Below are 21,409 nucleotides of genomic sequence, written 5' to 3' on the forward strand. Positions count from 1 at the left end.
AAGTACCAAACGTGAATCATATGAACGTGATGAAACCTAGCTTGATGATATTCTCATGTGTCCTCGGGAGCGCTTTACATCATATAAGAGTTTGTCTAGGCTTGTCCTTTGCTACAAAAAGGATTGGGCCACCTTGCTGCACTTTATTTAATTTTGTTACTTGTTGCTCATTACCAATTATCTTCTCACAAAACTATCAGTTACCTGTAATTTCAGTGCTTACAGAGAATACCTTGCTGAAAACCGCTTATCATTTCCTTCTGCTCCTCGTTGGGTTCGACACTCTTACTTATCGAAAGGACTATGATAGATCCCCTATACTTGTGGGTCATCAAGACTCTTTTCTAGTGCCGTTGCCGGGGAGTGAAGCGCCTTTGGTAGGTGGAATTTGGTAAGGAAAAATTTATATGCTGAAATTTACTGTCACTTGTTAGTATGGAAAGTGATCCTTTGAGGGGCTTGTTCGGGGTATCTTCACCCCGACCAGTTGAGAAAAGAGTTGCTCCTCAACCTACTGAACCTACTGAAAATGAAAATGAAAATGTATACTTTGAAATTCCTTCGGGTATGATAGAAAAACTGCTAGCTAATCCTTTTGCAGGAGACGGAACAATGCATCCTGATGAGCACCTAATAAATGTGGATGAAGTTTGTGGATTATTTAAGCTTGCAGGTGTGCCCGAGGATGTTATTAAGAGGAAGGTCTGCCCTTTATCTTTGAAGGGAGATGCATTGACATGGTATAGGCTATGTGATGATATGGGATCATGGAACTACAAACAATTGAAATTGGAATTTCATCAGAAGTTTTATCCTATGCATCTTGTTCATCGTGATCGCAATTATATATATAATTTTTGGCCTCGCGAAGGAGAAAGCATCGCTCAAGCCTGGGGGAGGCTTAAATCAATGTTATATTCATGCCCCAATCATGAGTTCTCAAGAGAAATTATTATTCAAAATTTATATGCTCGGCTTTCTGATAGCAATCGCACCATGCTCGATACTTCTTGTGTTGGCTCTTTTATGATGAAGACTACTAAATTCAAATGGGATTTATTGGAAAGAATTAAACGCAACTCTGAAGATTGGGACCTCGACGAAGGTATGACACCTAAGTTTGATTGTGTTAAATCATTTATGGATACCGATGTTTTCCGTAAATTTAGCACTAAATATGGACTTGACTCTGAAATAGTAGCTTATTTCGGTGAATCTTTTGCTACTCTTTTTGATCTCCCTAGGGAGAAGTGGTTTAAATATCATCCTCCCATAGAAGTAAAAGTAGCTGCACCTATTAAAGTTGAAGAAAAGACTGTCACTTATAATGATCCTATTGTTCCTACTGCTTATGTTGAGAAACCACCTTTTCCTGTTAGGATAAAAGATCATGCTAAAGCTTCAACTGTGGTTCGTAAAAGCAATATTAGAACTTATACACCTCCTGAGCAAGTTAAAGTTGAACCTAATATTGCTATTGTTAAAGATCTCTTGTCTGATAATATTGATGGGCATGTTATTTATTTCTATGATGAAACTGCTAGAATTGCTAAACCTTGTGCTAAAGATAAACCTAGACTTGTGGTAGGCATGCCTGTTATTTCTGTTAAAATAGGAGATCATTGTTATCATGGCTTATGTGATATGGGTGCCAGTGCTAGTGCAATACCTATTGACCTATACAGAGAAATTATGCATGATATTGCACCTGTTGAGTTAGAAGATATTGATGTCACAATTAAACTTGCCAATAGAGATGCTATTTCACCAATGGGAATTGTTAGAGATGTTGAAGTCTTGTGTGGGAAAACTAAATATCCTGCTGATTTTCTTGTTCTTGGTTCCCCACAAGATAGCTTTTGTCCCATTATATTTGGTAGACCCTTCTTAAGCACTGTTAATGCTAGGATAGACTGCAACAAGGATGTTATTACTATTGGTTTAGGTGATATGTCTCACGAGTTCAACTTTTCTAAATTTCGTAGACAACACCGTGAAGAGGAATTGCCTAGTAAAGATGAAACTATTGGTCTTGCTTCTATTGCCGTGCCTCCTAGTGATCCTTTAGAACAATATTTGCTAGACCATGAAAATGATATGTTTATGAAAGAAAGAAGGGAAATAGATGAAGTATTCTTTAAACAGGAACCCATCCTAAAACACAATTTTCCTGTTGAAATCCTAGGGGATGCTCCTCCACCCAAGGGTGATCCCGTGTTTGAGCTCAAACCGTTACTCTTAAATATGCTTATCTTGATGAGAAAAAGATATATCTTGTTATTATTAGTGCTAACCTTTCAGAGCATGAAGAAGAGAGATTATTGATAACTCTGAAGAAGCACCGTGGTGCTATTGGATATACTCTCGATGATCTTAAGGGCATTAGTCCCACACTATGTCAACACAAAATAAATTTGGAGAAAGATGCCAAACCAGTTCGTGATCACCAACGACGGCTGAATCCTAAGATGAAAGAAGTGGTAAGAAATGAAATACTAAATCTCCTTGATGCAGGTATAATTTATCCCGTTGCTGATAGTCAGTGGGTAAGCCTGTCCATTGTGTCCCTAAAAAGGGAGGTATTACTGTCGTTCCTAATGATAAAGATGAATTGATTCCTCAAAGAATTATTACAGGTTATAGCATGGTAATTGATTTCCGCAAATTAAATAAGGCTACTAAAAAAGATCATTACCCCTTACCTTTTATTGATCAAATGCTAGAAAGATTATCCAAACATACACATTTTTGCTTTCTAGATGGTTATTCTGGTTTCTCTCAAATACCTGTGTCAGCTGATGATCAATCTAAGACCACTTTTACTTGCCCGTTCGGTACTTTTGCTTATAGACGTATGCCTTTTGGTTTATGTAATGCACCTGCTACCTTCCAAAGATGCATGGTGGTTATATTCTCCGACTTTTGTGAAAAGATTTGTGAGGTTTTCATGGACGATTTCTCCATCTATGGATCCTCTTTTGATGATTGCTTAAGCAACCTTGATTGAGTTTTGCAGAGATGTGAACAACTAACCTTATCTTGAATTGGGAGAAGTGCCACTTTATGGTTAATGAAGGTATTATCTTGGGGCATAAAGTTTCTGAAAGAGGTATTGAAGTTGATAAAGCTAAGGTTGATGCTATTGAAAAGATGCCATGTCCCAAGGACATAAAATGTATAAGAAGTTTTCTTGGTCACGCCAGTTTTTATAGGAGGTACATTAAGGACTTCTCAAAAAATTCTCGGCCTCTGACTAATTTATTACAAAAAGATATACCATTTGTTTTTGATGATGATTGCGTAGAAGCATTTGAAATACTTAAGAAAGCATTGATCTCTGCACCTATTGTTCAGCCACCTGATTGGAATTTACCCTTTGAAATTATGTGTGATGCTAGTGATTATGTTGTAGGTGCTGTTCTAGGGCAAAAAGTTGATAAGAAATTAAATGTTATTCAATATGCTAGTAAAACTCTAGACAATTCTCAGAGAAATTATGCTACTACTAAAAAAGAATTCTTAGCAGTTGTATTTACTTGTGATAAGTTCAGACCTTATATTGTTGATTCTAAAGTAACTATTCACACGGATCATGCTGCTATTAAATATCTTATGGAAAAGAAAGATGCTAAACCTAGACTTATTAGATGGGTTCTCTTGCTACAAGAATTTGATTTGCATATTATTGATAGAAAGGGAGCTGAGAACCCCATTGCAGACAACTTGTCTAGGCTAGAGAATGTTCTTGATGACCCACTACCTATTGATGATAGCTTTCCTGATGAACAATTAAATGTCATAAATGCTTCTCATACTACTCCATGGTATGCTGATTATGCTAATTGTATTGTTGCTAAATTTATACCACCTAGTTTCACATACCATCAAAAGAAAAATTTCTTCTATGATTTGAGACATTACTTTTGGGATGACCCACATCTTTATAAAGAAGGACTAGATGGTGTTATTAGACGTTGTGTACCTGAGCATGAATAGGAACAGATCCTATGCAAGTGTCACTCCGAAGCTTATGGAGGACACCACGCTGGAGATAGAACTGCACATAAGGTATTGCAATCCGGTTTTTATTGGCCTACTCTCTCCAAGGATGCCTGTAAGCTTGTTGTATCTTGTGATGAATGTCAAAGAATTGGTAATATTAGTAGACGTGAAGAAATGCCTATGAATTATTCACTTGTTATTGAACCATTTGATGTTTGGGGCTTTGATTATATGGGACCTTTTCCTGCCTCCAATGGATACACACATATTTTAGTTGCTGTTGATTACGTTACTAAGTGGGTAGAAGCTATTCCAACTAGTAGTGTTGATCATAACACCTCTATTAAGATGCTTAAAGAAGTTATTTTTCCAAGGTTTGGAGTACCTAGATATTTAATGACTGATGGTGGTTCACATTTTATTCATGGTGCTTTCCGTAAAATGCTTGCTAAATATGATGTTAATCATAGAATTGCATCTCCTTATCACCCACCGTCTAGTGGTCAAGTAGAATTGAGTAATAGAGAACTCAAATTAATTTTGCAAAAGACTGTTGATGTAGGGTAGAACCCTAGTGGCCCGATCTTTCACGAAAGGAGCGGATCCCACGAAGAACACGAGGAGGGAAACTAGGGGAAAATCACGAGGGGAACACAAGAGAACACTCAAACCAACAAGTATGATCACACATGTGCTAGATCCTCGAAAAACAAAGAGAGATACAAGATCCAAAGTCAACAACGGACGACACAAGAGGTAACCGGTTCTTCTCCGTGAGGAGGTCTTGAATCCACAAGGGGATCTTCCCGTGAGGGGTCTTGAATCCAAGGTGGATCTTCTCCGTAGAGGGGCCGCGGTCTCTCTCGTGTAGTAGATCTGATATGGATGAGCAATGCTCTATCTCTAAAATGAGCTAAACTAATGCTAACCCTAAAACATAGGTGGAGGGGAAGTATATATAGTCTAAGGGGCGAAGGGGTACATGGGCCTCGGCCCAGAAGCACTGCACATAGGGAGGGAGGGCCGGATGTCTGGGCGTCGGGCCGGATGTCCGGGGCTTCACGGGGAGCCGGATGTCTGGGCTGACGGAGCTAGTCACGGTGCTCTCTGGAATGGCTTGTCCGGATTTCCGAGGGCGAGGCCGGTTGTCCGGGTGTTGGCAAGGCGTCGGATGTCCGGGGCTGACACCGGATGTCCGGGGCCTGTAGCACTTCGGCTGTAGGGCTGCTGCTCTTGTTGACATCTTCAGGGGCCGGATGTCCGGGTCCTGGGAAATGTCTCCGTCTTCTTCCGTCGTCGCTTCCATGCTTCCCTCGTGGATGGTGTAGTTGTTCATTGGCGCTTGCACTCCTCGTCGTCTGTAGTGTTCCGACAATACATATGCATGCACACGAGAGGGGTGTCAAGTAGTATACCATCCTCGAAGGGGTCAAGTGAGCACATGTAAAGGAGATGATTCACCTTTGGGTATGTCAAGTAGATGTCACACATGTCACTTGTCAAACGGACTCTTGACATGGTGATGTCCAAAGGATTCTCCACATCATCTCCCCTCCCTTGGGAAAGATCCGACCTTGGATCGAAAACCAAATCACCATGGGAAGGAGATGGCTTCGCCGTGTAGAAGCGGACGTTCGCCAAGTAGTCATCATCTTCAAGTTTGAAGTGGGAACTCTCCAATGTCACGCCGTCTAGTGATTCCTTCAAAATGAGCAAGGAGAACAAACACTTAGAAAAATAAATGTGGTTAGCGTTAGTGCAAAACCAAGCATTCAAGAGGTGAATCACCAAACAAGTGTCATCATCATGCAAAGCATATGGTGTGACAAAGGATTGTGACATGGCATGTAAGCATATCAATCTAGCACAAGCAAAGAAATCATGGGGACAAGCATGTGAATGTGAGGTAGAGATGCAAATATGTATGACAATAGAATAAGCATCTATATCGAAGTCATAGCAAGCATGGGCAAAGCGCTCAATGAAAGGTCTATGGTAGGCATAGGAATCATTCACAACACCAAAAGAAATGAATTTTCTAAACACATGGGTCAAGTGCAAGACAATCCAAGCATAATGTGCATAGGGTGTAGTGAATATAGTGTGGCACTCAACACAATGGAAAGAGAAATTGTTCATCATGTGTGAGGAAATCAAGGCAAGCATGTAGCAATCAATGAGACATGGCATATGTGAAGTGATGACATTGTTGCAACCAAACATGTGATAGGAGCAAGTAATCCAAGAATTGGATGCAACACACAAGGCATATATATCATGATGCATGGAATTGTGAAAATGACAAGTGGAAGCAAGATCTCTAACATGTGTGCAAGCAAGGGGTCCAAGATGAAAAATTAGTCGCATGGTGCAAGCAACACAAGTAGTATGATCCACAATATGCATGCTCAAGAAAGATGTCACCTTGAAGGTGTGTGCTTGTGCGTCCTTCACAATGCCGAAGTGGTATGAAAGGTGGTGTAGAAGCGAGTCATTGTCTAATGTATGCGGCTCGCTCTCAAGAGCTCGAATTGTCAACTCACGTGAAGCGGAAGTCGACACAAAGTCCAGGTATCCTACACATGCACACAAGAAAGCAAAGAATGTATGCGCATGGTAGATAAACACATCATCCATCATGATGGTTCTCTTATTTTGCACATAACCATTAGAAGAACAAGTGCATGAATAATATGATGCAACAAATGGCAATATTCATGGCACGAGGTATATGGTGCAAAGAAGGAAGGCAAGCATGCTTCACAAGAAATATGTCAAAATCTCCAAATATATGCGAGAATGCTATGGGGGCAATCTCATTAGCAAGACTAAAATCATTGGTGCACTCAATACATGGGAAATCATCTAGCATGATAGAGGCAACACATGGAGATATATTACAAGGAGCAATAACAATCATGTGCAAAGCATGTAGATGGTTGTCATCAACCGCATGAAGGGAGCAAGTTTGAGTCATCGAAGATGCAACAAGGCAAGCAAACATAGTAATCAAGTTATGCAAGCTAGTAGTGCGAAGATGCAACATACTAGAGTAAATAATGGCAATCATGTCATGAGAGCAAATAATAGGCATAGGCCATGCACATGACATATCGCAAGCACGAACACAAAGCAAGATGAAAGTATCATCATAGGCATGGGGCACAAAGCAAACATGGCAATAATAAGTGATATCTCCACCAAGCTTGCAAATACACATACAAGTATGAGAATCAATCATCATGTGTAATGCAAAGCATGGGTCACAAATGCATGGAAAAGGCATAGGAATGAGCATATCATGCAAAGTGAACATGGCAAGATGGGCAAAGGATATATAATGGACAACACCCATAGCCAAGTGAGGGCCATGTAGAAGAAATGCGCGAAGTCTTTGCACGAAGAGAGCGGTGGGAAAGACACTCCATGGGATCCCAAGTCATCATTGCTCTCTAGAGCTTGTTTTGTCAACTTGTGGGATTGCGAGGTTGACAAGAATTCGAGGGTACCTACACAAAAGAGACACAAACGAAAGAGATTGTGTGTGTGGTAAATGTACACATCATCCATCATGATGTGTATGTGCACGTGTGAGTTAGCACAAGGTAAGCATTGCTCAAAGAAATTTGATGCATGGTATAAGAACATGTCATCCATCATGAAAGAATAGTTATTGTGTATAACACGATGGGGATGCAAATTGAGCATACAAATATATGGCACGTCAATATCATGTGTATTCATGGGGAGCATATTGTGCACATAAGTATGAGGATCATCCAATGGATGGGGGATCAAAATCTCCTAAAATGTATGAGGAAACTATGGGGGTCTCCTCATGAGCAATATTGGAAACATCATATGGAGAAAATGGGCAACACCCAAAACAATGCATATCCGAAGCTAGGTGGTCATGGCATGGCATATGAGATAAATGATGCAAAGGAAGCATATCAATATCATCACAAGAAAAACAAATGCCAATAACCATGGGCTTGTCATCTATGACATAAGTGCAAATTGGGTTAATCTTAATGGCATATGCATAGTCACTATGAAGAGATTGCAAATATGACATGTGGTCGATCTCATGCATAGCATATGGCAAGTCAAGTGGATTGGCAAACATGATGTGACCGAGAGAATTAGCACAAGAAATCCTATGTAACATGGCATACAACTAATAGACTCCACATGGAAATCATCATACTCATCATAAATGGGTAAATCATCGCATGGGGAAGTCACACTAGCATGAAGCATGGAAATAGGTTGATCAACATCATGCAAGCAATCAACGTCATGATAGTCCACTAGTGGGACAAGAGCATCACCTTCACCTATGTTACCTTTGTCATTCCACTCATGTGGAGTAGGTGAGGTGGGTAAGACCGAATGGTGGTCAAGATCATCATTGTGATGGAACCATGTGGGGGTGCATCATATTCCACCATGGCCATCGTCTTGTCCAAAGGTAGGACGTAGTCGTCGTGAATCGGCGCGTCATCATATATGGGACCTAGCACCAAATGAGAAGACACAATAGAGGTAGAGGTCAATTCGTTAGTGTTGGAAGTGGCCTCACATGACCTATCAACTATCTCACTCTCTCTATGTGGTGGTTCACTCACTTCCTCAAAATAGGTGCACTCAAACTCACATATGGTGGAGTCACTCATCTCACTCAAGAGGTGGGGGTTGTGTCTCTCCTCACATGGGAATTGTGGAAACACATCATATATGGGGCTAGTGGTGAAGTCACTCTCACTCTCAATATGGTGGCAAAAGTCACTCAAATCATCACATGTCGCCGTCGTCGAAGGGAAAATCCCATGCTCAACCATATCGTCGTCGTCGCCGTGGATGAAGGCCGAAGATGGCACATCATCACACTCGCCTCCTAAGATGGAAGCATCATCCGTGCTCGCCACCTTGTCGCTCGCCTCCAACGCTTGGTCCTTGAGGGTCTTTGTAGTTGTACTCGTCGCCGCACCGTCTTGAAAAAGAGTCATGGAGGACTCAGCATCATCAATGCCACAAAGAGGGATGGCGGTGAAGTCAAACTTGGGAGAATCGTCTTGGAGCTCGTCGGGCTTGGACATCATGGTGGTACTAGCCTCATGCTCGTTCTCGTGGAGCTTGGTCGTCGCGAAGTGAGCTTGGGGTGGAGAAACTTTGGCCTTCATGAGTTCTTGTTCTGCCTTGAGAGCACCAATGTAGTTGTCTTTGAGGGACTTGTAGTTCTCGAGGAAGATTGCCTTGGAGATGTCGTTGTGTAATCCCATCATGAAGTGGAGCTTCATCGAAATGGGGTCGTCCACGCCAGCTCGTCGCAAGGCTTTCTTCATCTCCTTGAAGTACTCGTTGATGGACTTGGATCCTTGGATGGTGTTCTCCAATTGGCGTTGAAGTTGTTCCGTGTAGGTTGGGGGCACGAACTCATGCTGCAAAGCTCTCTTCGTCTTGGGCCAACTCATGTCGTAGGTCTCCGAAGGTGTGTGAAGCCACCATGTGGACGCGTAGTCATGGAAGTTCCTTGTGGCACACTTCACTTGATCTTTGGGAGGAACTTGATGTAGCTTGAGGTAGTCGTCCATCAAACGCTCCCACTCGAGATACTCCTCGGGTTCTAGAGTCCCATAGAAAGGAATCTCATGGTCGATGTCGAGGTCATAGTAGCTCGTGGAAGTCACGGACTTGAGCTTGGGGAGCTTCTCTTGAGCGTAGTCTTGAGGTGCTTGTTGGCGAAGATGCCGTATATCCGAAGGCGAAGATGCCTTAAAGTCGCTTGGAGAAGATGCCAAGGGAGATGGTGAAGTCATTTAGTGGTTGTTGGTGTTGAGCTCTTGACCTTCACGTCTTTGTTGGTGATGGTGTCGATGCTGATGTGATCTTGCCAGAGATGGTAGCTCAGAGGCATGTGCTCTTGAGCATCTTCTCGAAGATGAGGAAGATCGCTTGTATGACTTGATTAGGGCTTTGATCTCCTCCGTTTGAGCTTGCATATTGGTGTCGTTGGAGTTGTTCGTGGCATCGAACTCGTCGTTGTTGTTGTAGACCGAAGATGAAATGCCTTGCCTATCCATCACCCCAAGAGAAAAATGTGAGTGGTAGAAAGAGAAGAACGAATACCAAATGTACCTTGACCGAAGTTGAAAGTGGATCAATGATCACTCCAATGTGGACAAGGAAATATCACAATTGGTACCAATTCTTGTCAGTTTCTCACACCTGCACAAATAAGGCTTATGGTGGAGCTCAGTGAGGATAGTGGCACAAAAATTTAATGCAAAATGTTAGCAAGAGTCAATAATGTTGAAAGAGATTCACAAATTTGGAAGTGTAACAAGTAGACCAATAGCAATTAATGGCACACGGAAACGCACACACGGATAGATAAATGGGGTCGTGCAACCAAGGATGATCACAAAATGTGGAAACCACGGAAAACGCTCGAGTTGCACAACTCAATAGAGACGCTAGCACGATTGCTCTATAGGCGGATACGACACTTGTGCACAACCTATAAGATGCAAAATGTATCAACTTTCTATCCCAAGTATGCTATATATGTATGGTTCCCGGTGTTTCTCACAAGGTGATCCAAGATGATCTTATATGACAATGTGGTATGATGCTATGGCACTTGCTTACAAGCTCTTTGATCACTCTTTTTCTTTGCTTAAAAGCTTTATTCTCTTTTTTTGTATGGCCACTTTTGCACAATGCACAAACCAAGATAGCTATTGTGTATATGCGGGAACAAACTTGAGGCACGAAGGATGATATGATACCAAGATGATACTGATATGGTATGGTATGTATGCAATGTATGGTGTAGATCACTAATGTGCACAAGTAACACTGCCGGCAATACTCAAATGGCTAGTCTCGATAGGCAAGTGACGCAAAATGGGCTAGGGGTTATTAATGCAATTGCAAGGGAATATACAATGGAGGGATACCACGATACCAAGATGATATGGAGGTTACCGTCCGTGTCGATGATGAGTGGCGGTGATCTTGATGGAGATACCAAGATGATGGAGACTCGTCCCTAAGTAGCCGAAACACCTTAGGAAACGGAGAAACCGCGAACTCAAAATCTCAAATGTCAAATGTCAAATGGTGGTAGCGGGATGCGGTGATGGTTTTGTGAAAGCTCAAAGGAATTGCGTAATGGCAATGATGGGTTGCAGAGTATGCAATGCGGAAATGGAGGGTAAGGTGATGGACTATACACGGTGTCGGAGTTGAAAGCACGTTCCCTAAGTAGCCAAAACACCTTAGGAGACACAACTCACAACACTAACAAAATTGGGTTAAGTTGGGATGGTGGAAGTGTATGGTGGTCAAGCCTATGCAGAAGTTATGGTGGTTGTGGTTGATGAAGAAGCAACCATCCTTAAGTATCCTAGACACCATAGGAGACTCAAATCACTCCTCAAGCAACCACTAATGCGATGGGGAACAAAATTGGTTAGGTTGCGGAAGTCGGTGGTGGTTATGCGGAGGTTGTGGTGGAAGCCCTAGGCAAAGATGCCAAAGTTCCAAAATTTTGATGAAGTCAAATGTTGATGGTAGTATTTTTGTTGGAAGGGGAAGTCAAGAGCTTTTCAACGAGCTAAAGAACGTCAAAAACGGACTCCGGATGAATTAGTTATGGACAAAACGGTGAAATGGGGAAGGCTGAAATGTCAGGGGCCGGACATCCGGGCTCGGGGCCGGAAATCCGGGACCTGATGTCCAGAACCGTGCAAATTTGGCGCTCTAGGAGCCGGATGTCCGGCCCGATGGCCCGGATGTCTGGCCCGACGAATCCAGATCTCGTTTGGGGCAGAAATTTTCGAATTGGGGGCGGAAATGGATGATTCCAAGGGCAAAATTTGATGGATTTTGTGGATGGAAAGTGGAGAAAAGTGGAGAGAAGCTAGATATACTCAAGACACAACGAATCCATGGATCAAAATCAAAAAAACATCATCAAACCAACAAATCACAAAAAATTCTGGGGGCTATTTTTTGGTGGGGAATTTTCGAATTTAGGACGAAATCAACAAAATTAGGCTAGAAAACAACGAGGGGAGGCTCTGAAATCGTGATCAACGTGGCTCATGATACCAAGATGATATCATGAGACAAGTTGGCTCTTATCCAAGATGATGTAGGGTAGAACCCTAGTGGCCCGATCTTTCACGAAAGGAGCGGATCCCGCGAAGAACATGAGGAGGGAAACGAGGGGAAAATCACGAGGGGAACACAAAAGAACACTCAAACCAACAAGTATGATCACACATGTGCTAGATCCTCGAAACACAAAGAGAGATACAAGATCCAAAGTCAACAACGGACGATACAAGAGGTAACCGGTTCTTCTCCGTGAGGAGGTCTTGAATCCACAAGGGGATCTTCCCGTGAGGGGTCTTGAATCCAAGGCGGATCTTCTCCATAGAGGGGCCGCGGTCTTTATCGTGGAGTAGATCCGATATGTATGAGCAATGCTCTATCTCTAAGATGAGCTAAACCAATGCTAACCCTAAAACGTAGGTGGAGGGGAAGTATATATAGTCTAAGGGGCGAAGGGGTACATGGGCCTCGGCCCAGAAGCACTGCACGCAGGCAGGGAGGGCCGAATGTCCGGGCGTCGGGTCAGATGTCCGGGGCTTCACGGGGAGCCGGATGTCCAGGCTGACGGAGCTGGTCACGGTACTCTCTAGAATGGCTTGTCCGGATTTCCGAGGGCGAGGCCGGATGTCCGGGTGTTGGCGAGGCGCCGGATGTCCGGGGCTGATGCCGGATGTCCGGGGCCTGTAGCACTTCGGTTGTAGGGCTGCTGCTGTTGACATCTTCAGGGGTCGGATGTCCGGGCCAGGGCCGGATGTCTGGGTCCTGGGAGATGTCTTCGTCTTCTTCCGTCGTCACTTCCATGCTTCCCTCGCGGATGGTGTACTTGTTCCTTGGCGCTTGCACTCCTCGTCGTCCGTAGTGTTCCGACAATACCTATGCATGCACACGAGAGGGGTGTCAAGTAGTATACCATCCTCGAAGGGGGTCAAGTGAGCACGTGTAAAGGAGATTATTCACCTTTGGGTATGTCAAGTAGATGTCACATGTGTCACTTGCCAAACGGACTCTTGACATGGTGATGTCCATAGGATGCTCCGCATCAACTGTTAATAGATCTAGAAAGGATTTGTCCAAGAAACTTTATGATGCATTATGGGCCTATAGAACTTCATATAAAAATCCTATGGGTATGTCTCCGTATAAAATGGTTTATGGAAAAGCATGTCACTTACCTCTCGAACTAGAACATAAGGCTTATTGGGCTATTAAAGAGCTCAATTATGATTTCAAACTTGCTGGTGAGAATAGGTTATTTGACATTAGCTCACTTGATGAATGGAGAACCCAAGCCTATGAGAATGCCAAATTATTTAAAGAAAAAGTTAAAAGATGGCATGACAAAATGATACAAAAGTGTGAGTTTAATGTAGGTGACTATGTATTGCTATACAACTCTCGTTTAAGATTTTTTGCAGGAAAACTTCTCTCCAAATGGGAAGGTCCTTATGTTATCAAGGAGGTCTATCGTTCCGGTGCCATAAAAATCAACAACTTCGAAGGCAACGATCCGAAGGTGGTGGACGGTCAAAGAATTAAACATTATATCTCAGGTAATCCTATAAATGTTGAAACCAATGTTATTGAAACCGTAACCCCGGAGGAATACATAAGGGACACTTTCCGGAACGTTTCAGACTCTGAAAAGGAATAGGTATGTGGTACAGAAAGTAAACCGACTCCAAAACAATTCTAATGGCAATTTTCTTCCATTTTGGAATATTTAGAAAAATAGAAAAATAAGAAGCAGTCCGGGAAGGACACGAGGGCTCCACGAGGGTGGAGGGTGCGCCCTACCCCCTGGGCGCGCCCCCCTACCTCGTGGGCACCTCATGTGCTCTCCGGACTCTATTTTCTTACACAACGCATATTTTGGTCGGTAAAAATTCATTATATAACCTCCCGAAGGTTTTGACCACCATATCACGCAAAAATCTCATGTTCTTGTTTTGAGCTATTTTATGCCAGGGTTGTCAAAGCCAAGCATCATGTGGTCTCCCTCCTCCTCCAACAATGAGGGCAACGATGCTTGGCTAATGAAGATAGAGCTGAAGAGAGAAGAACCCATGGAGGACCAAGTTCCGGCAACAGAAGACATCCTTCAACTTGATCAAAATATTCTTACCCCAACTAAGATCGAAGATTTCAAGATGATTGAGTTAGCTCGTATACAAAATAAGTATCTCACACGTGAAAATATTTTGTTGAAGGATCATATCATCGCACTCAAAGGCATTATCCGCAAGTTAGAAGACCTCCTACGCTCGATGTGCAACTATCCATCATCACCACCATCTTCTTCACCAACAAAGGAGACATAACCACATGGGTATGGGCACTCCCCTTGGCAACTGCCAAGCTTGGGGGAGTGCCCCAGTATCGTATCACCATCACTTTTATCTTTACCGTTTTTCTTAGTTTGATCATTTTGATAATATCTTGATCTAGTAGAATAAAAGCTTTTTAGTATGATCTAGTTGTGAGTTTTGCTTTATGATCCTTCTATGTAATCGAGTCTGTGAGCTATATAATAAAGATTAGTGTTGAGTCAAGGGCTTTGATTATTTTTCCATGATCTTGAGTGAATAAAAGAAAAGATAAAGAATAAAAAGAATAAAAGAGATCATATGGATCTTATGGACAGTAATGAGCTCACATAGAAAGAGTATGATGAATAAAAGTTGTTGAGAGTTGACAAACATAGTTTTGGTCATCGTTGCAATTAATAGGAAGTAATAAAGAAAGAGAGTTCTTCACATATAAATACACTATCTTGGGAATCTTTTATGATTGTGAGCACTCATTAAAGTATGACATGCTAAAGAGTTGACGTTGGACAAGGAAGACAACGTAATGGGTTATGTTTTCTTGCATCTGAAATAAATTATATTGTCTTGGATCATCCAACATGATTGAGCTTGCCTTTCCCCCTCATGCTAGCCAAACTCCTTGCACCAAGTAGAGATACTACTTGTGCTTCCAAATATCCCTAAACCCAGTTTTGCCATGAGAGTCCACATATCTACCTATGGATTGAGTAAGATCCTTCAAGTAAGTTGTCATCGGTGCAAGCAATAAAAAAATTGCTCTCTAAATATGTATGACTTATTAGTGTGGGAGAAAATAAGCTTTATACGATCGTGTGATATGGAAGAAATAAAAGGGACAGACTACATAATAAAGGTCCATATCACAAGTGGCAATATAAAGTGACGTTCTTTCACATTAAGATTTTGTGCATCCAACCATAAAAGCGCATGACAACCTCTGCTTCCCTGCAAAGGGCCTATTTTTTACTTTTATCTCCTACCTTACATAAGAGTCATGGTGATCTTCACCCTTCCTTTTTTAAATTTTATCTTTTGGCAAGCACAACATGTTGGAAAGATCCTGGTATATATGGCTAATTGGATGTGAGTTTTCATGAACTATTATTGTTGACATTACCCTTTAGGTAAAACATTTGGAGGCAAAACTATAAGCCCCTATCTTTCTCTGTATCCGACTAAAACTCCATACCCATAAGTATTGCGTGAGTGTCAGCAATTGTGAAAGACTATATAATAGTTGAGTATGTGGACTTGCTGAAAAGCTCTTATATTGACTCTTTCCTATGTTATGATAAATTGCAGTTGCTCCAATGACTGAGATTATAGTTTGTTAGTTGTCAATGAAGTTTATGATTCATACTTGAAATTGTGATTGAATTATTACTCTTGCATAAGAGATCATATGACAAGAATTATATAAGTTGTTGTTCTAAGAATGATCATGATGCCCTCATGTCCGTATTTTATTTATATCGACACCTCTATCTCTAAACATGGGGACATATTTTTTGATTTCGGCTTTCGCTTGAGGACAAGCAAGGTCTAAGCTTGGGGGAGTTGATACGTCCATTTTGCATCAGGCTTTTATATCGATATTTATTGCATTATGGGCTGTTATTACACATTATGTCACAATACTTATGCCTATTCTCTCTTATTTTACAAGGTTTACATAAAGAGGGAGAATGCCGGCAGCTGGGATTCTGGGCTGGAAAAGGAGCAAATATTAGAGACCTATCCTGCACAGCACCAAAAGTCCTGAAACTTCACGGAAGTCATTTTCAGAATATATAAAAAATACTGAGCGCAAGAAGTTCACCAGGGGGCACACCCTGCCCACGAGGGTGGGGGCGCGCCCTACCCCCTCGGCGCGCCCCCTACCTCGTGGGCCCCCTAGTGGCCCTCTGATACCCATCTTCTGCTATATGGAGTCTTTTGATGAGGAAAAAATCATAAGCCATCTTTCTGGACGAGACTCCGCCGCCACGAGGTGGAACCTTGGCGGAACCAATCTAGGGCTCCGGCGGAGCTGTTCTGCCGGGGAAACTTCCCTCCGGGAGGGGGAAATCACCGCCATCGTCATCACCAATGATCCTCTCATCAGAAGGGGGTCAATCTCCATCAACATCTTCACCAGCACCATCTCCTCTCAAACCCTAGTTCATCTCTTGTATCCAATTCTTGTCTCCAAGTCTGGGATTGGTACCTGTGGGTTGCTAGTAGTGTTAATTACTCCTTGTAGTTGATGCTAGTTGGTTTATTTGGTGGAAGATCATATGTTCAGATCCTATATGCACATTAATACCCTCTGATTATGAACATGAATATGCTTTGTGAGTAGTTACGTTTGTAACTGAGGACATGGGAGAAGTCTTGCTATTAGTAGTAATGTGAATTTGGTATTCGTTTGATATTTTGATGAGATGTATGTTGTCTCTCCTCTAGTGGTGTTATGTGAACGTCGACTACATGACACTTCACCATTATTTGGGCCTAGAGGAAGGCATCGGGAAGTAATAAGTAGATGATGGGTTGCTAGAGTGACAGAAGCTTAAACCCTAGTTTATGTGTTGCTTCGTAAGGGGCTGATTTGGATCTATATGTTTCATGCTATGGTTAGGTTTGCCTTAATACTTTTGTTGTAGTTGCGGATGCTTGCAATAGAGGTTAACCATAATTGGGATACTTGTCCAAGTAAGGGCGGTACCGAAGCACCGGCCCACCCACATACCAAATTATCAAAGTACTGAACGTGAATCATATGAACGTGATGAAACCTAGCTTGACGATATTCCCATGTGTCCTCGGGAGTGCTTTACATCATATAAGAGTTTGTCCAGGCTTGTCCTTTGCTAAAAAAGGATTGGGCCACCCTGCTGCACTTTATTTACTTTTGTTACTTGTTGCTCGTTACCAATTATCTTATCACAAAACTATCTGTTACCTATAATTTCAGTGCTTACAGAGAATATGATAGAGGCAAAGGTGTCCCGTCTTTCGATGAGATGATGGATATCGCTTTGGTGGAAGTCGACTTTGATGATCCGACTACGAACGTGCGAGGACGTCGCGCCTTAGCAATCGCTAAACCAACTCCGAGAGGTTATTGACCACGCCGGAGCACGATCAACCTGACCACGAGGGTCTGTTTCCTGCGAGCAAACGAAGAACAAGCAAGAAACTAAGATTGCAATCTGGATATTGCGAATATAAGATGAAAGCTTTATTGATCAAGGTGGGGTTCTGTGACGCCTTTGTCTGGTCGTTGAACACAAACGAAGTACGCGAAGTTGCAGCTATGGCGAACTTTTAATCTAAACAAAACCCAAAGTCTAAACGATGCCCTAAGGGCTGTATATATGGAGGAAGAGGGGGGAATTTCGTGGCCCTTGGTGGAGGGGTCCGAAATCAACCCTATCTCTTGTTTCCCCACACATACGGACTCTAAAAATAGCCTGTACTTATGTATTTCGAAATTACATGGGCCTGGCCCAATAATAAGGTGACGCAGCACCTAAAATAGCCTCGGGACAAAATTTATGAAGTGGCATCTTGTATATTTCGTCCAAGGCTTCATGCACCCATTATGGTGGCTTCAAAGTCCTGAAATCATCACTTGTAACTCCGTTCTTGTTCCCCTTGCGCATGCCATCATCTCCATGCTTGTTCTTGCTCCAATGTTCATCCTTCTCCAAGCTAGGCCCTTCATTTGTAAGCAAAACAAATGTATCCAATTTAGGCAGCATCATATTCTCATGAACATTAGAATCATTACCAAGAAACGAAAGTACCTGGTAATTTAGTTGGCGTGCACGAGCTCTAGTAATTGGTCTAGTATGTATAGCAGCAAGGGCTGTGGGTGTAACAATTGTATTGATGTCCTCATCATCCTCCCCTTCTTGAAATGAAGTCGTCCTTGACGGAAGTTCATTTTCCTCACCCAAATAAGGCTTCAAATCTGCAATGTTAAAAGTGGGACTAACCCCAAAATCTGCAGGCAGCTCAAGTTTATATGCATTATCATTTATTTTCTCTAACACCTTAAAGGGACCATCAGCATGTGGCATTAACTTTGATTTGCGCAAATTAGGAAATCTATCCTTACGCAAATGTAACCAAACAAGATCTCCAGGTGCAAACACAACATGTTTTCTACCCTTATCTCCAGCAAGTTTATATTTAGCATTCATGCGCTCAATGTTTTCCTTAGTTAACTCATGCATTTTTAAAATCAATTCAGCACGTTGTTTAGAATCAAAATTAACCTTCTCCGAAGATGGAAGAGGCAACAAATCAATAGGTGCACGAGGTAGGAAACCATACACAACTTCAAAAGGGCACATCTTAGTAGTAGAATGCAATGAACGATTATAAGCAAATTCAATATGAGGCAAGCATTCCTCCCACATTTTCTTATTATTCTTCAAAATAGCCCTAAGCATAGTAGACAACATTCTATTGACTACTTTAGTTTGTCCATCAGTTTGGGGGTGACAAGTAGTACTAAAAAGCAGTTTAGTCCCCAACTTAGCCCGTAAACATCTCCAAAAGTGGCTAAGAAATTTAGTATCACGATCTGAAACAATAGTATTTGGCACACCATGCAAGCGAATAATTTCACGAAAGAACAAATCAGCAACATTAACAACATCATCGCTTTTATGACATGGTATAAAGTGTGCCATTTTCGAGAATCTATCCACGACAACAAATATGCTATCCCTCCCCTTCTTTGTTCGAGGTAAACCTAAAACAAAGTCCATAGATATATCCTCCCAAGGAACACTAGGTACAGGCAAAGGCATATATAAACCATGAGGATTGAGTCGTGACTTAGCTTTTTGACATGTAGTGCAGCGAGCAATAAAACGCTCAACATCCCGTCTCATCTTTGGCCAAAAGAAATGTGTAGCAAGTATGTCCTCCGTCTTCTTCACGCCAAAGTGTCCCATTAATCCTCCTCCATGCGCCTCCTGCAACAACAAAAGACGAACGGAGCTAGCTGGAATGCATAGCTTGTTAGCACGAAACACAAATCCATCGTTAACAACAAACTTGTTCCACATTCTTCCTTCTTTACAATTCTGCATTACATCTTTAAAATCAGCATCATGCACATATTGATCTTTGATGGTCTCCAAACCAAATATTTTGAAGTCAAGTTGTGAAAGCATAGTATAGCGACGAGACAATGCATCAGCAATAACATTTTCTTTTCCCTTCTTGTGTTTAATGACATAAGGGAAAGTCTCAATGAATTCAACCCATTTAGCATGTCTGCGATTCAGTTTAGCTTGACTTTTAATATGTTTCAAAGATTCATGATCAGAATGTATAACAAATTCTTTGGGCCATAAATAATGTTGCCATGTTTCTAAAGTCCGAACAAGAGCATATAATTCTTTATCATAAGTAGAATAATTCAGACTAGGCCCACTCAATTTTTCAGAAAAGTATGCAACAGGTTTGCCATCTTGTAATAACACACCTCCTAATCCAATTCCACTAGCATCACATTCAAGCTCAAAAGTCTTATTAAAATCAGGAAGTTGGAGTAAAGGAGCATGTGTCAACTTATCTTTCAATACCGTGAAGGCTTCTTCCTGTGCGGTACCCCAAAGAAAAGGCACATCTTTCTTTGTAAGCTCATTGAGAGGTGCAGCAATGGTGCTGAAATCTCTCACAAAACGCTTATAGAATCCAGCGAGGCCAAGAAAACTCCTCACTTGTGTGACCGTTTTGGGCTGCGGCCAACTCTCAATAGCTTCAATCTTGGCTTTATCAACTTCAATTCCCTGTGGAGTAACAACATAGCCAAGAAAAGATACTCGGTCGGTACAAAAGGTGCACTTCCCAAGGTTACCAAACAAACGTGCATCACGTAGAGCAATAAAAACAGCACGTAAATGTTCCAAATGTTCTTCCAAAGATCTGCTATAAATCAATATGTCATCAAAGTAAACTACCACAAATCGTCCAATGAAAGCACGTAAAACTTCTTTCATTAATCTCATGAAAGTACTAGGTGCATTAGTTAACCCAAAAGGCATGAATAACCACTCATATAATCCAAACTTAGTTTTAAATGCTGTTTTCCATTCATCTCCCAATTTCGTACGAATTTGATGGTAGCCACTACGCAAATCTTTGGAGAATATTGTAGAGCCACTCAATTCATCAAGCATATCATCTAGCCTAGGAATAGGATGACGATAACGAATAGTAATATTATTAATGCCTCTACAATCAACACACATACGTGATGTACCATCCTTTTTCGGCACTAGAATAATAGGAACATCACAAGGACTAAGGGATTCGCGTATATAACCTTTGTCGGGAAGCTCTTGTACTTAACGCATAATCTCCTTCGTCTCCTCTGGATTGGTACGGTATGGTGCACGGTTTGGCAGTGAAGCACCGGGAATTAAGTCAATCTGATGCTCAATCCCTCGAATAGGCGGTAATCCCGGCGGCACGTCTTGTGGAAAAACGTCAGCGAACTCCTGCAAAATGTTAGTGACAGCAGGAGGCAAAGAGGAAGGCACGTCCTCGAATGAAAATAATGCCTCTTTGCACACAAAAGCATAGCAAACAGATTTGCTGAAATCTAGCTCATCAATATCAGATTTGGTGGCAAATAAACATGCACTTTTCAATTTAATTTCAGAAGCAACACTAGATGGTTTATTATTAGGCTTCATTTGTTGCTCAAATTCTTTTGCCACAATCTGATTTTCACTCTTATTCTTCTCCTGTTGTGCTTTATTAGCTCTATTAATATCATCTTTCAAAATGGAATCAGGAGTCATAGGAAGCAAAGTAATATTTTTATCCTTATGAACAAGAGTATAGTGATTGTTTCTACCATGGTGTACAGAATTTTTATCAAATTGCCATGGTCTACCAAGTAATAAGGAACATGCTTGCATAGGTACCACATCACAATCAAC

The sequence above is a fragment of the Triticum aestivum genome, chromosome 5A (assembly GCF_018294505.1).
Source record: "Triticum aestivum cultivar Chinese Spring chromosome 5A, IWGSC CS RefSeq v2.1, whole genome shotgun sequence".
In the NCBI taxonomy this organism is placed as follows: domain Eukaryota; kingdom Viridiplantae; phylum Streptophyta; class Magnoliopsida; order Poales; family Poaceae; genus Triticum; species Triticum aestivum.